General features: G+C 37.2%; 1 protein-coding gene across 3 annotated transcripts in view; it reads left to right on the forward strand.

The window, feature by feature from the left end:
* Positions 1 to 12,771, forward strand: part of mitfb (melanocyte inducing transcription factor b) — a 78,354-nt gene that overhangs the window by 38,259 nt on the left and 27,324 nt on the right. The gene's annotated exons all lie outside the window — the stretch shown is intronic.

The raw sequence follows: 12,771 nt of genomic DNA on the forward strand, positions 1-12,771 counted from the left end.
AATAAATCATAATATTTCAGATTTCACTAGACATTAATTGAACAATAAGACTAGAATAGAAATGTTTAAGAAAAAGAGAAATCTTTTAAACATATGGCTTAGGGAGAGAAAGCATGTGGCTGAGGAATCACCGTAGTCGTGTTTGAAAACTACTGATACTTAGGATGAGTGGCTCATATCAGAGGATAAAAAGGGCATGGCATGTACTCCTTAACGTAGTATTTATGTTCAGTCAGTCGTTACTTATGCTAAGCTGATGATATGCTGGTCATTCAATCCAGTGAACGGCTGTCAACAATTAAAACACTGCCTTCCATGCAAACACATACTCAGATTTTATTTTTTCGCAACAAGATATACAATACAGATCCGAGCATTGAAATAATGGAGTTCCAAATTATATATATATATATTAGGGCTGGGACTCAATTAAAAAAATTAATCTAATTAATTAGAGGCTTTGTAATTAATTAATCGAAATTAATCGCATTTTAATTGCATATAAATATTTGACCTGAGAACAATGAGAAGCCATTTTTCACATGTATTTTTAGGATACCATTGAATAATGACTGAATACATAAGCTTAATCAACAAAATATTATTTATTTATTTCAGTCCAGCAGACCAGCGCAATGTTTGCCATTAAGTGTAGCAAAAGCATATTTGTGATATTTGAGGCTCGATGTGCCGCGGTGATACGCAAACTCCTTGTTGTATAGCTTGCACACTACCATGCTCTTGACGACGCTTCCATTCTTTCGTTTTTTAAAACAAAATTTCCCATCCACGGGGCCAAGCAAAGCTCTCATCAGCTTCTTCGTTCATGTTCACTCATGCCCTGCGTCTCAATCAGCTCCCTAGTTCACTAGTCAGGGCACTGATGATCAGGACATAAGTCAATGGGCTGACTCCCTGATCAGTGCCCTGACTACTGAACTAGGGAGCTGATTGAGACGCACCCATGGTTTGTTGTTGTCGTGACTCCGGAGCGAGCGCTAGTTGGTGTTCCAGTATAATCGGTCCGTCGAAACTCATTCATTGAAAAACGTTCCGTGGTGCAAAAATAAGTGTGGTTAATTTTTTATTTTATTTTTTTGCGTAATTAATTAACGCGTTAAAGTCATGTAATTAATTAATGTTAATTAACGCGTTAAAGTCCCGGCCCTAATATATATATATATATATATATATATATATATATATATATATATATATATATATATATATATATATATATATATAATATATACACTCACCTAAAGGATTATTAGGAACACCACACTAATACTGTGTTTGACCCCCTTTCGCCTCCAGAACTGCCTTAGTTCTACGTGGCATTGATTCAACAAGGTGCTGAAAGCATTCTTTAGAAATGTTGGCCCATACTGATAGGACAGCATCTTGCAGTTGATGGAGATTTGTGGGATGCACATCCAGGGCATGAAGCTCCCGTTCCACCACATCCCAAAGATGCTCTATTGGGTTGAGATCTGGTGACTGTGGGGGCCATTTTAGTACAGTCAACTCATTGTCATGTTCAAGATACCAATTTGAAATGATTCAAGCTTTGTGACATGGTGCATTATCCTGCTGGAAGTAGCCACCAGAGATTGGGTACATGGTGCTCATAAAGGGATAGACATGGTCAGAAACAATGCTCAGGTAGGCCGCGTCATTTAAGCAATGCCCAATTGGCACTAAGGGGCCTAAAGCGTGCCAAGAAAACATCCCCCACACCATTACACCACCACCACCAGCCTGCACAGTGGTAACAAGGCATGATGGATCCATGCTCTCATTCTGTTTACGCCAAATTCTGACTCTACCATCTGAATGTCTCAACAGAAATCGACACTCATCAGACCAGGCAACATTTTTCCAGTCTTTTCCAGTCAACTGTCCAATTTTGGTGAGCTTGTGCAAATTGTAGCCTCTTTTTCCTATTTGTAGTGGAGATGAGTGGTACCCGGTGGGGTCTTCTGCTGTTGTAGCCCATCTGCCTCAAGGTTGTGTGTGTTGTGGCTTCACAAATGCTTTGCTGCATACCTCAGTTGTAACGAGTGGTTATTTCAGTCAAAGTTTCTTTTCTATCAGCTTGAATCAGTCGGCCCATTCTCCTCTGACCTCTAGCATCAACAAGGCATTTTCGCCCACAGGACTGCCACATACTGGATGTTTTCCCTTTTTACACCATTCTTTGTAAACCCTAGAAATGGTTGTGTGTGAAAAATCCCAGTAACTGAGCAGGTTGTTAAATACTCAAAGAGCATTAACAACCATGCCACGCTCAAAATTGCTTAAATCACCTTTCTTTTCCATTCTGACATTCAGTTTGGAGTTCAGGAGATTGTCTTGACCAGGACCACACTCCTAAATGCATTGAAGCAACTGCCATGTGATGGTGTTCCACTTGGAAATCATGGAGGGGTCTGAAATTGTCATCGTAGGAGCATGAGAATGACATAATCAAAAAAGAAAAGAAAAAAAAAAGAATCCAGAAATCACAATATATGTTTTTTTTTTAAAACTATTTATTTTTATGATACAGCTGCAAATAAGTATTTGAACACCTGTCTATCAGCTGGAATTCTGTCCCTCAAAGACCTGTTAGTCTGCCTTTAAAATGTCCACCTCCACTTCATTTATTATCCTAAATTAGATGCACCTGTTTAAGCTTGTTAGCTGCATAAAGACACCTGTCCATCCCATACAATCCGTAAGAATCCAACTACTAACATGGCCAAGACCAAAGAGCTGTCCAAAGACACTAAAGACAAAATTGTACTCCTCCACAAGGCTGGAAAGGGCTACGGGGAAATTGCCAAGCAGCTTGGTGAAAAAAGGTCCACTGTTGGAGCAATCATTGGAAAATGGAAGAAACTAAACATGACTGTCAGTCTCCCTCAGACTGGGGCTCCATGCAAGATCTCACTTTGTGGGGTCTCAATGATCCTAAGAAAGGTAAAGAATCAGCCCAGAACTACACGAGAGAAGCTGGTCAATGACCTGAAAAGAGCTGGGACCACCGTTTCCAAGGTTACTGTTGGTAAGACGTCATGGTTTGAAATCATGCATGGCACTGAAGGTTCCCCTGCTTAAACCAGCACATGTCCAGGCCCGTCTTAAGTTTGCCAATGACCATTTGGATGATCCAGATGAGTCATGGGAGAAAGTCATGTGGTCAGATGAGACCAAAATATAACTTTTTGGTCATAATTCCACTAAACGTGTTTGGAGGATCCCTCCTGCAGTGTGCAAACCTTGTGAAAAACTACAGGAAATGTTTGACCTCTGTAATTGCATAGGCTACTGTACCAAATATTAACATTGATTTTCTCAGGTGTTCAAATACTTATTTGCAGCTGTATCATATAAATAGTTAAAAAATCATGCATTGTGATTTCTGGATTTTAGTTTTTAGATTATGTCTCATACTAATTTGATTAATGCATCATGCATTTTCTGTTTGATACATGGCCTGTAGTTGGAGATATTGAGATCAGCCATTGATATAAAGGATGTAGCAGCAAACATTAATAGGAAAAGAAAAGGGTTAACAATAACATTACTCTGAAACAAGTGCAGTTGTAGCCTACATAAGCTACCATATTTTCTGCGTAACTTTTGTTAGACTCCAGGGCTGTGTTTTCCAAAAGCATCGTAAGCCTAAGTTGTACAAGTCGTACAAGGGATCTTAATATTAAGGTCTGTTTCCCAAAAACATGGTAACTTAAGTAGCACTTGAAAATGATCGTACATACGAGTGCTCTGGAATAATTGTAAAGCTCTAAGTGTATCAAAAGAAGAGATAGTTATGAGGTCACCTACAGGACAACTGGCAGATTACACCTTTAACTTAAATCAAGTGCATTGTGATAATACTATAATGTTTTTTTTTGTTTTTTTTTTTGTTTTTTTTTAATGAGGGCAGGTAACAAACAAAAAAAATTACAAATACACATAAAAAAAAAAAAAAGTATCAAATATACTTGAAAGACTGGGAAAAATAGAGATAAACTCAAAAAAATATGTCAATGACTTGCTGACGTGCACGAAAACCAGCCATGTATTGGACATTCCTCTGCAGTGCCCTCTTCTTTTTTGTCAGTCTTGCAAAATCCTGCAATTTTTTTCCAGACCTCTTTACCCGATCTTTTAACTAATAATTTAACTTTTAACTTTTAATTTGGTAGCAATGTCCTCCCAGATGTTTTGTTTCTCTTTGTTTGTACGATGCCCTTTAAATCTGTTGAAAATATTATCTTTTCCCGCTCCACCTCCTCTAGAAGGATATTGATTTTGTCTTTTTCAAAGGTATCTTTTTTTTGTTTTTCAGCCATTTTGTCAGTGCCTCAGCCTGTTGGTAGTTGCTTTATATAGACGTGTTTTGATTGCTAATCCACATCAGATGACATTTATTAGGTGAACCGTTCAGGGGAAATGATTCCATATATGGTTATATTTCAGCACTTCGCAAATGTGAGCGACTCTTAAGCAGCACTTAGAGTAAGTAGCGTTCTCGACCGTTCATGTTAAGTACATTTTTGGGAAATGGCACGTGGAATTGCTGCAAGTGATCGTAACTTCGCTCGTAGAACGCTTTCTTTATATCTAAGATACATCGTTATTGGGAAACCCTGCCCAGGTCGAAAGAAAAGTGCCTTTTTTCACTGAGCACATTCTCAGCAGTCTGAGCGCGATGCACTGAAGCTCACTCTCGCTCATGTCTGAGGTAAATCATTAACACCATTACCACTTACAGTACATGTGTTTTACTGAACTAAATGCATTACAATCGGCTAAAACGAATACGCAGGTTACTTTTCTGAACAAGAGCGCTTCCACGTCTGTTTTTCACACTGTTGGTGTGAATCGCAGCACAGTTCAGCGTGCACACGCAAAATACATGCAGTTCAATAGGGAATGCGCATCTCTTAAAGGGGCCGCACGATATTCCTACACATTGAATATGGACCTCGTCCAGGTATGGTGTGGTACTGGTGCGCTCTCAGGTCCGCATGACAGCTTTCACATTACCAATTTTTCATACGAACTGTGCCCTGTTCTGAATTAAACTGCCAGTGTAAAAACTCCCTTTATTTTACTCCTATATTCTTAAGTTGAGAGAAATCACTGCTTATTCTGAATTTTTAAGCTTAGACTTAAGAGACATGAAACAAGTGCTTTGAAAAACATCTATGACCTTTGATACATGTCTAGTCTTCATGCTCTGAGTATGGTTTCACTAATAATAAATGTACATTTGCATAAAGCATGCATATTTGTCCATACCCATGTTGATTAGAGTATTAAAAACTTGACACATATTATTTTAAGGGACATTTAGAACTGATACAAATTTGCTATTTAAATTGCGATTAACATGCAACTAGCCCTATACCAAACCGTATACCAAAGAAATTTACTTGGCAGTTTCGGAAACTGAAAATCAATAAGAAATGAAAAAGGTTGCGTTACACTTTTTAAAAATGTATTTTTTAAGGTAATAATTTTTTTTTTTTTTAAGTTGACTCGTAATATATGAGAAAGCGCTTCCTTGCCATTGACGTTTTTTTCTGGCTTTTCGTGTTTTCACTGTTATATGCTAGGGGGCGCTATGACACATCTTCTGAGTACAGTATCTAAAGATCAAAACTAATAGAAAATTAATCAGCATATTGATTCATGATTCGGATTCGAATCATGAATCAATACGCTGATTCATAATCGTTCGAATCTTTGTTTTGAAATCGGCCTGTCACTATATAAGTCGTTATTTAGTTTGTTTGCGCTCAAAAACTATTCTCGTCATAAAATTTTAACGATATTAGTCAAATGATAATAGGGTAAGTAATTAATGACAGAATTTTCATTTTTGGGTGAACTAACCCTTTAAACAATTAAACATGCTTGTTTTTCTGTTCGGGACGTTGGGAAGCATCGCAGTTGCGACGTTTGTTGTCCTCCACTGTTACACATAAATGACAAATAAACTGTTACCAAAGGACAATAAATGCTGTAACAAAAAGGTATAAATAAATATAAGGACACAGATAATTAAAATGAGTAAGTAGTAACTTAGAAATAAAGTAAAAGTATTTAGACAAGTATAGTAAAAAATATGAGACGAATAGAGAACGTGCAGTTGATTGTGAATGAAATGGTTGAAACCATTTTAAACTAAGCTCTGATTGTATCTTTGATGCTCTTTAAATCATTTCCCACTGAAATCTATAAATGACAGATTTGGCATTTTAGAAGTTCCAGTAATGCAAGAGGGGATGAAAGCTTTTCCTTTCTTTTTGTAAGAGAATAAAAATGAGCAAACGATCAAAAGAAAGAGGAAAAAAAGAAAGAGCAAAAGCTTTAAAACTGCCCGTCTCTGACTAGCTTAGTCGCCCCTTTCCCAAAGCGACTCAAAGGTGTACCAGGCAGAGCCGCTGGACTTGAAAAGTGAAAACATTAAGCTCAGATGAGTTTGTCTAAAGACTGATTGGCCCCTAATTAGCCAAGTGACCTTTGATCTTTTCAGAAATAAGTACAGGATCAGGTTAAGGATGGAGACAAAGGCAAGAACAGTCTTAGCACACACCAAACGCTAATTCAGCAAAGAATGCCTGTAATTAGGAGCGCCCGTTTCATTCCACGGCATATTTAACATTGGGAAAAGGGAAAATAAGCTGAAAAAGTGGGATCACAGCCGAGGGGTCCATTTCACCATTGGCTATTCACAATATTCAAAAGGGGGAAAATGTTTAGCGACACAGCTTATGGATTTGACTTTTGCATCGCCTAACACGTTCCAATTAAACGGAGGTCTTAAACGTATAGTTTGTACTAGTCTGTGAAACCACTTTTCTTTGTTGCCAGTTGCTTGCCAGTGTACTGAAATCCAAATCTACAAAGTCTTCTCATAATATCATCATCAGTAGTGCTCTGTAGCTGAGAGCTGTGGTGGGGAGATTTTCAGTAAATCTTTATATCTTTGACTCTTTCCTCACCAGCAGTTTTTTAAAAAGTTGCCATCCATCGCCAGTGTTTTAATCATTTTCACAAAAATGTATTGGCCCCCAGAATATTTTGTTGTATGAATTAGGGATGTCACGGTCCAAAAATTCCAGTAGTCAGTACCAATACCATAAAAATGTTATGGTTCTCGGCTAAATGGTTTTTTTAAAATATTTTTTATTTAACTATTTAAAAAATATATAATTAAATTCAATGAGTTTATTATTTATGATAATAATCATTATAAGTAAATAATATAATAGTGTGTACATAAGCATTTAAAGGCTACATGCTGTTTAAAAGTAAACATTGTTTATAAAAAGAGTATATAAAAAGATTTTTCACTCTTTTCTTTCACTCAAAAAGAGTGAAAAATAAGCTAGGCATAATTATTATTATTATTATTATTATTATTATTATTATTATTATTATTATTATTATCAGTAGTAGCTTATTATTATTACATAGAGGCGTAGCTAAATCGACTAGAATATATTATATAACCTAATATATTTGTCAATTTAAAACCAAACTTTTTCAAGATAAACCAAACTTTTATTTTTACAGGTTGCTGTGAAGACCTTTGAGTGTCTATGTTCATGATATGACAATATCATGTTTTCTCAAATTAGACGGAAGATTCTCTTAAATTCTCTTGAAGTGACAGTTTATGCATTCATGTCCTCATCATAAAGTGACACGATCTGTTCTTCAAATAAAGCTATTGTATGGTTTCATCAGGCTTAAAGGGGAGATTGGATGCCCCTTTTACAAGATGGAAAATAAGTGTGAAGTTTTAGCTCAAAATACCCCACAGATCATTTTTAGAGCATGCTGGAATTGCCACTTTTTGGGGGTGATCAAAAACGTGCCATTTTTGTGTGTGTCCCTTTAAATGCAAATGAGCAAAAACAAAATGGGCGCAACTCAAACTGGAGCTGCTGAAGTTACAGGAAAACACTACTTGGTGGCCCTCAAGCACAAAACGTTCTTGCCGAGCACACAATTAAAACGACGAAGAGGAAGTAAGTAGAAAACGAAGAAGATGAGCTGCTAATGTTGCTTGCCAGTTAACAAAAACTGTGTGAATGGTTTTGGCAAGCAAAACTTTCGTTTTGGCACATTGCCAGGGGAAATCGAATGGGTGTGAGCACAAAGAATCGAAAAATCTCTCAAAAAACGCTGGCGATAAGCACATGTGTTCAGACAGCGAATAACAAACTGGCTTCGTCTTCTCAGCTTTTCTGAGCTGGCAGCGTCAGTTTCTGAACTTAACAGCTTCAGTTTCCATTCAGTTCTAGTATGACGAAAAGAGAGCAGCCTGGACATTCTGCTAAACATTTCCTTTTGCATTCAATGTTAAAGTAATAGAAATTTGAAATGACATGAAAGTGAGTAATTACAACTGCCCCAAACCTTGCCATCTTGAAGGTTTTTTTTTCGTATGCATTTGTTTTGGTCATTGTGTTTGTTATTAATTTTGAATTTTGATTTACTGCGGTCTCGAAGATTTATTAAAAGGTTTTGAACTGATAAAAGATTTGATGATCAAGAAGCATGTCTGATTATTATCCATGTTCAAAACAGTTTTGCTAGACACAACATTTGATTTCTTTCAACAACAACAAAAAAAATCTTACTGACCCTAAACTTTTAAACGATCATGTGTGTGCGTGTGTGTGTGTGTGTGTGTGTGTGTGCGCGCGTGTGTGCGTGCGTGCGTGTGTGTGTGTGTGTGTGTGTGTGTGTGTGTGTGTGTGTGTGTGTGTGTGTGTGTGTGTGTGTGTGTGTGTGTATATATATATGCGTATATAATGTGTGTATTTTATCAGCCTTCTCCCACTGAAAAAGAAACATATCCGCCGAGCACTAGAAACCCCCCCTAGAGCACAAACAAATCAATGAGAGTCTTGTCCAAGTTAAGCAAAAACATTTTTGTACTGTTCATCACTGCACTAGTGCAAGAGTTTGGTCATATTGTAAAACCACAAACAATGCGTTTCATTCTTGGAGTCTCTGCATTGAGAAGGATGTTCTTGTGACAGTATCTGGCCAAAGGCAAAGACCGGCGCACAAGTCAAGCAAAGACGAGACGATGAAGACAAATCTTTGTTAGTTGCCTTTTGCTCTCTCAGTTGCTTCAGCTTGTACTCTATCAAAATGTAATTGAGAAATTTCAGCTGCAGGAGCCGGTTTGTTATTGAACTTTAGATCTGTTACTTCACTGGGCACATAATCCATTGTTTAATTTGATGTAATTTACTTGAATTATACACTGTAAACCCTAATACTCAAAATAATGAATTGGTTGGAGTAGAGCCAACTCAAATTAAACAAATTTAACAAATGACGTTCTGATTTATTTTTCGGTAAAACAGTCAAATTGCAATACTTTCTGTAACCTACTAGCCTGTTTTCAGGAGGTAAAAGACTGGTTGGCAGCTAATTTATTAAAACTAAATGAGGAGAAAACCAAGCCTTTTCTATCTCCGACAGATTTTGAGAGAGCTATTTCTGCGGTTGTCTTCTCCAGAATGGATTATTGTAGTTCACTGTATGCTGGGATTGATAAAAAAGCTCTAGCATGCTTGCAAAATATACAAAATGCTGCAGCCAGATTGATTAAGTCAGATGATCATATTACAGAATGGTAAGAGAATGGATCATATTACACCTTTATTGAGATCCTTAAAATGGCTGCCAATCGAGTATAGAGCGCACTACAAGATTATTGTTCTGGTTTTTAAAGCACTACATAATTTGGCACCACCATACCTTTCTGAGTTGTTGTCGTTATACATCCCGTGCAGGTCATTGAGATTGGAAAATGTAAAATCTCCGTGTGACTTTAAGAACAAATGATAAACGTAAAGGTGACAGAGCGTTCTCTCGAGTTGGTCCTAAACTGTGGAATGATCTTCCGCACTCAGTCAGATCAGCAACGTCCTTGGCTATGTTTAAATCATTGTTGAAAACCTTCTTTTTAGATGTTGTTTGGAGATCAGTGTAGTGCGGCCTGGCCTGTTTGGATGAAAGTGATCTAGTATGTTGTTGTGTCCTGCCGTGATGTTGTTTATTTGTGTTTTGTTTTTATATGGTAGTGTTTGTTTGTATGAATTTTTTTAATTAAGTGTTTTTTCATACTATTTGTGAAGCACCTTGGGCAACGCCTGTTGTATTATGTGTGCTATATAAATAATAAAAGAAAAACTTCTATGAGTATAGACATTTTTTTTTAATTCTCAAAACTGACATCATTTTAGTAATCTGAAGTTTTTCATTGTTTTAAGTTTTATGAACTTGTTTCTTTTAATTTAGACAAACTTAAATTGAACTGAAATCGGGCTGGGATTTCTGTTTCCCAGCATGCTTTTCCATGACACTCAAAAGGGACAGTAAATGCAAGATTAATGCTAAGTGGGTGATTTAATAGTGTTTAATGTTCTGTTATGCTAGTTTAGAAGAGTTTCTGTAGGGTTTCCATCATGGTGACGAGTGGAGCATGAGCTTAGTTTGAGAACAGATTAATGTTAAATGCTTTATATTGCTGTCCTCATTCAGCAAGTGCTAAGCTATGCTAATGCTATCAAAGCATTGTGTGACCAATACATTTTTTGCAAGTTAAATGAATGAATAGCCTACTCAAATATTTTAAGTTCAGGGTAATTCAAATGCATGATTACAAATTAAAAATCTGCCAGTTCTGCTTACTTAAACTTGATTGCCTCAATTTTAATTTTAATGTTTTAGTTTTGCCATCGGGTTTACAGTGTAACAATCAAAAAAGAAAATACATAATTTACAAATTTTCACTAAAGTTTTATCAGAATATCTGAGCTGCTGTTTTTCTATACATTGAAGCAGGCAAGCACCAAAAATAATCTCATTTGCGAACAACAAAATATGGCATGTCAAGGTATGCCGCTCCAGGCTAGATGTTAGTGTCAAGGCAACCATGTGCGAGCCGTTGCCATCAAAACCTGACAAGACACCTCTTAATGTGTATTTGCAAATTTAGGTACTGTATGTGCAGACAAGTCATATTTATTCTGAGTAAATAATAACAGATTTTTCCTTTGTTGAAGGACTGATTTTACATTCAAGTCCAAGTTCTTACAGTAACCTCTTACTGTAATCTTAAAAAAAAATTCAACTCTCAATTTTACTTTGTAATTGAACTGTATTATCACTACAGATAACAATCAATAACACTGATAAACCACATGGTTAATGGTTTCATTTGGTTTTAGGTGGTTTTGTTCTTAAGGTCCCATGATTGTTTACAGAGATGTAAGTGGGAACGGAAAATATTCAGAACCCCTTAAATTTTACACTCTTTGTACACAGAGCACCCCATATAGACAGAAAAACACAGAATTGTTGACATTTTTGCAGATGTATTAAAAAGAAAAACTGAAATATCACATGGTCTTAAGTAGAAGCACTCTTTTACATTTACATTTAAATGTATGCATTTAGCAGACGCGTTTATCCAAAGCGACTTACAACTCAGGAGTACAGGAAGCGATCTGCCATGAAGAGGCAAAGAAACGCGAAAAGTGCCCTAAATACCACGATTTGTATACTCAGAGTAGCAAAAACCAGAAAAAGGGAAGAAGAAAAAGAAAATAGAGGAGGAAGAGTTTCGTTTTTTAGTTTTTTGTTATAAGATTAAGTGCTCATGGAAGAGATGAGTCTTTTGAATGAAGCGAGTGATTCTGTCGTGCGTATGGAGGATGGAAGATCGTTCCACCAACCAGGAACAATGAAAGAAAAAGTCCTGGAGAGGGATTTCATGCCTCTCTGTGATGGTACCACAAGCCTCCTCTCGTTAGCTGAGCGAAGGCTTCTGGTGGGGGTGTAGACTCGTAGGAGTGAGTCGAAGTATGCGGGTGCTGAGCTTGTGGAAGATCCATAAGCAAGAGTCAGGGCTTTGAATTTGATCTGGGCAGCGAGTGGTAGCCAATGCAGAGAGATGAATAGAGGTGTGACATGAGCCATTTTGGGCTCATTGAAGACAAGATGTGCCGCAGCGTTCTGGATCATTTGCAGTGGTTTGATTGCACAAGATAGAAGTCCAGCCAGAAGCGCATTGCAATAGTCAAGTCTAGAAATGACCAGGGCTTGGACAAGAAGCTGTGTTGCATGCTCTGTAAGGAGCGGTCTGATCTAATACATGCTTTTGATCTAATACAGCCATGAGTCTTTTTGGGAAAGATGCAACAAGTTTTTCACACCTGGATTTGGGGATCCTCTGCCATTCCTCCTTGCAGATCCTCTCCAGTTCTGTCAGGTTGGCTGGTAAACGCTGGTGGACAGCCATTTTCAGGTCTCTTCAGAGATGCTCAATTGGGTTTAAGTCGGACTCGGGGCTATAGCTGGGCCATTTAAGAACAGTCACGGAGTTGTTGTGAAGCGACTCCTTCGTTATTTTAGTTGTGTGCTTCGGGTCATTGTCTCATTGGAAAATGAACCTTTCGCCCAGTCTGAGGTCTTGAGCACTCTGGAGAAGGTTTTCTTCCAGGATATTCCTGTATTTGGCCACATTCATATTTCCCCCTATGCCAGCAGCTAGGGCTGGGCGATATGGCCAAAATTTAATATCCCGATATAGCTAATTTGATATCCCGATAACGATATAGCAATTTTTCTGTTAATTAAGTTTATGAATAGTCTATACAAAATTGCAATGTGGAAATGCAGTTTGAAATGATATACAAAACAAATAAAGGTAGTATGGACTACATTTTTATTTTATTT

Source organism: Pseudorasbora parva, chromosome 6, assembly GCF_024679245.1.
Source record: "Pseudorasbora parva isolate DD20220531a chromosome 6, ASM2467924v1, whole genome shotgun sequence".
In the NCBI taxonomy this organism is placed as follows: Eukaryota; Metazoa; Chordata; class Actinopteri; order Cypriniformes; family Gobionidae; genus Pseudorasbora; species Pseudorasbora parva.